This window comes from Marmota flaviventris, chromosome 2, assembly GCF_047511675.1.
Source record: "Marmota flaviventris isolate mMarFla1 chromosome 2, mMarFla1.hap1, whole genome shotgun sequence".
Classification (NCBI taxonomy): Eukaryota; Metazoa; Chordata; class Mammalia; order Rodentia; family Sciuridae; genus Marmota; species Marmota flaviventris.
The window spans coordinates 177,201,190-177,205,507 of NC_092499.1; the positions used below are offsets into that span (position 1 = coordinate 177,201,190).

The 4,318-nt window shown below is 51.4% G+C and overlaps 1 long non-coding RNA gene across 1 annotated transcript; it reads right to left on the bottom strand.

The window, feature by feature from the left end:
* Positions 1-389: 389 nt before the first annotated feature.
* LOC114100553 (uncharacterized) lies at positions 390-4,071 on the bottom strand. Its single transcript, XR_003584091.2, has 4 exons — positions 3,982-4,071; positions 3,685-3,777; positions 3,334-3,530; positions 390-1,170 (listed from the first exon to the last, which is right to left on the bottom strand). It is a non-coding gene; the product is annotated as an uncharacterized lncRNA (long non-coding RNA).
* Between the last annotated feature and the right edge of the window lie 247 nt (positions 4,072-4,318).

The following is a 4,318-nucleotide window of genomic DNA, read 5'->3' on the forward strand; positions in this document are numbered from 1 at the left end:
TCCCAGTGACTAGGGAGGCTGAGACAGGAGGATTGAGAGTTCACAACCAGCCTCAGCAAAAGCAAGGCTCTAAGCAACTCAACGAGACCCTGTCTCTAAATAAAATACAAAATTAGGGCTGGGGTTGTGGCTTAGTAATTCCCCCCCTCCAAAAAAATATAATAATAATGACATGCGCTGAATTTAAAATCTATTCTATTATAGAAAGATCGGTTTCTAACAAATAAAAATGTATCACCTGTTCCTTAATTGTGTAGATAATATTAAATCAATTAAACTGGGAAAAAAGATCCTCCCTCTTAGGGGTTTGCACCCTCAACGATATTGATTTTCCACAGTCTGGCTGGGCACAAAATCACGAGCCACTCACAGCCTTGTAGATTCAAACAGCAATTCTTTATTCCCGAACTCACACCGGCACTCTACAAACACGTTCTGGGGGAATTCACGTTCTGGGCAAAATCCCAAAATACTCTCTGAATCCCACGAGAACTCAACGGGAACTCAACGAGCAGGCCACCTGAGGCAGCAGGATACGCCCTATTCCCAGCAGGGTACACCTTAAACCTGGAACCGCCCTAAACCCGGATTGTCCTAAACCGGGAACGCCCTAAACCCCGATCCGCCCTAAACCCGGATCCACCCTGGTCCTTGAGCAAGGTCACCTTACATGCAATGACACTGCAAATGACCTGGGTCATGCCATGCGTCATTCTTACTTAGCAATGGCCCTCAGCATTGATTGTCTTAGGCGTTGGGCATGGACGGACAGTGGCAAAGCCAGGCCACCACTGAGCCTCTGTGCTGCATGCACATGTGACCTACCTGGGCAGTCCTCGCCCCAGGAACCGCAGACTGTTCAATGACAGCCCTGACTCCCAGTCCCATGCACTGGGTGGAAGATTCAATAACGCACACGCCTGAACATTAATGATTGTGGTTATTTATCATCTTTCCCTTTCTTCCTTGACCTTTCTTGATAGTCCTTGTCACTTTCCAGGGTCCCTGAGGGTCAGGGATTCAGGCTCCACATCCAAGATGCTCACTCCTGTGGCTGGAGAATCGGTTGGTGCTGGCTGGGGGTTGGGGCCCCCTTCTTCTTCACATGGCTCTCAACGAGACAGTGTGAACTTCCTCATGGTTGGTGGCTGCTGTCCCCAGAGGAACTGACTCAAAAGAATAAGACAACAGAAGCTCCATGTTTTTTTGGGGGGAAGGGGGCATAACTGGGGTTAAACCAGGGGCGCTGAATCCCTAAGCAAGGTCTCCCCAGCCTTATTTATTTATTTGGGGGGGTGGGGGTACTGGGGATTGAACCCAGGGGCTCTCAACCACTGAGCCCATCCCCTGCCCTATTTTATATTTTATTTAGAGACAGGGTCTCCCTGAGTTGCTTAGTGCCTTGCCCTTGCTGAAGCTGGCTTTGATCTCGCGATCCTCCTGCCTCGGCCTCCTGAGCCACTGGCGCCCACCACCACACCTAGCTGAGGCTCCATGTCCCCTGCTGTCCCCTCTGCCATAATCTTTTGGTTGCAGAAGTCAGATCTGATTTGGTAGGGGAGGGTCTGTGGAGGCAAGGATCATGGGGCTCCCTTGGGGGCTGGCCACCAGACCAGCCCTGCCAACAAACACCTGGAACGAGAGAGAGTAGGTTTGTGTCTTGTCTAGTGAAACCTGAGGTCTGGGTGCATGTACCCATGAGTTGTTGACACAGTGGTGAAGCCAGATTTAAAGTTAGGTAGTCAGTGTACTTAGGTAAATCGGATCTAATATCAGTGAAATCTAAAATGGAGGCCATGCTGATAATGATTCCGGGAAACGCAGGACAACTCATGGAATGTTAATGAAGTCCTGGAAAGGCCCTAGGCCAAAGTCCACCCCAAAGAAATGTTAATGGAACCCAGGAAACAGCCCCCAACATGTTTGGAGATAGCCCATCCCAAAGAAGTGATAATGAAGTCCTTCCTGCCCAGATTACTTGTTTGGCCCACCTGTGTCCCAACCCTTCCCCCTTACATTCCATCACCAAAACTATAAAAAGGGGAGACAACCGCACTTCCACGGATTCCACCTCTTGGGTCCCCTTCTTCCTCCGGAGAAGTCTTTTCTGCTGTCCTTTAATAAGCTTCTATTTTCCACTCTGACCTTGCCTCTGCGTGCTCTCTGGTGTTATTCTTCAATATTGGGGAAGCAAGGACTCGTCACCGGTCAACAGCGGTAACAGTGGGTCCTCCCCAGATGCTGTCACTGGGGTTTTTCTTCTAAGCTGATCAAGATGTAGGACTTGTCACGTCCCCCTGTGCACACATACACATATCCCCTGCTCTCTAGGCAGAGGTTTGGTACAAGAGAGGTGCGGGGGGCCCGATGGTAGCTGTGCATCACTCATTCACTCACTCATTCTTGCCCACAGGTGCTAGACCCTGGCGTGTGAGATACAGTGGAAAACAACCCCCTTCTCTGCCATCAGGAAGCCGGCCGATTCCAAATGCCAGGGGTAACGTGGGCAAAGGGGCCTCTCATGCCCTGCTGATGGGCGTGTGGACAGGGACAGTCACGGTACGGTGCGGTTAGGTGATACTGGGCTACAGATGTGTATTCTCTAGGCTCCAGTCATCCTGCCCTGGGTGCGGATTCTATATAACACGCACAGGAGCCCCAAGAGTCACGCACCAGTCTTTGCTTTAGGAGGAGGAAGCTGCAGGTAACCAGCATCCAGTCCCTCACCACAGAACGGGAAGAGGAGGCTGGTTGTGTTCAAACACCACGCAGGCGAGAGTCAGCAATCAGAAGCAACACGCTCTGGTTAGACTCCACACACTGAGCAACACGGGAGGACACAAAATAGCCTAAGAAAAAGACCTATGGAAACTACCACTGTGTATATTCATGACCCACTCATGCAAATTAGACCATCTATGTTTTATAAAGACCCACACACATCGGAAGACATGCACCCTGAATATTAGCATGGACCTGTGCGCATTGCAACTCAGGAGGCTGAAGCAGAAGGATCAAGAGTTTGAGGCCAGCCTCAGCAACTTAGCAAGACATGTCTCAAAATAAAATATAAAAAGGGCTGGGGATCTAGCTCAGTGGTAGTTCAATCTCCAGTTCCACCCATCTCCCCCATCCCCCAAAAAGAAAGAAAGAAAGTAGCATGGGTCCTGTGGGAGACGGGAGGGGAGTCAGGATGGAGGTAGTCATCGTGTGACGTGATGTACACTACGAGACTTTTCACCAGGACACAGGGGCAAGAGCTGCCTAGAAGCCACCAGGGACCGTGGCAGGGGACCAGGGCTGTCTGGTCTGAGGCAAGGGGACTGGCCTCACCTGGGAAGGACAGCCAGGGCAAAGACTCAGAAGTGTGCAAAGCTGGTTCCTTCAAGAAAGCATAAGTGCCTCAGCAGCACAGAAGCTGGGGTGCCCACGACCCAGCGGGAGGGCAGTCACTGCGCTGGCCTGGTGGCCTGTAGGGCCCTCCTCCTCTTGCTCAGCAGACTCCCACTCAGTTCCCAGGAGCCTGTGGGCTGCCACAGAGGTCACATCATGGGGAAGGAACAAGAGCTGTGCAACCAGACCAACTTGCCCCCACCTGTCCTCTGTCCCACCTTGGGCAAGTCCCTGTCTCCTTGCTGAACCTCAGTTTCTCCATCTGTAAAATGGCAGAACCACAATACCCACCTCAGAAGGGTGCCATGGGCAGGAAGGAGGTGAGTAAAATAGAGTTCCTGCTCCATGAAGCTTGTATTCCAGTGGAGGAGACCGATGGTGGGCCTAAAAAGAAAAAAAAAGGGAATTGTTCACTGCTCTATTCCCAGTACCTAGGATGCCTAGCACATAGCAGGTGCTCAATTAAAATTTGTAGAATAAACAAATAAATAAACGAAGGGTGGTGATCAATGCCATGGAAAGACAGCAAGCCGGCTAAGAGGGAAAAGGAGGGCCGGGGATGCTGGAAGGTGGGAGGGCAGAAACAACCTGAGTCGGGGCTGGAGATGTGGCTCAAGCGGTAGCGCGCTCGCCTGGCATGCGTGCGGCCCAGGTTCGATCCTCAGCACCACATACAAAGATGTTGTGTCCACCGAAAACTAAAAAATAAGTAAATATTAGAAAAGAAAAGAAACAACCTGAGTCCTGGAGGTCTGGGAGGAGCTCCTTGAGATGGAAGCCAAGATTCAAGGGAAGTGAGGGAATACACCGTGGGGACACCCGGTGACCGTGGTGCCAGGCAGGAGCGGGCTCCAGGGATAGAGAAGAGGCCAAGGGCTGGAACAAAGTAGGGGAAAGAGAACAGGAGGCACTGAGGCCCCTGAGT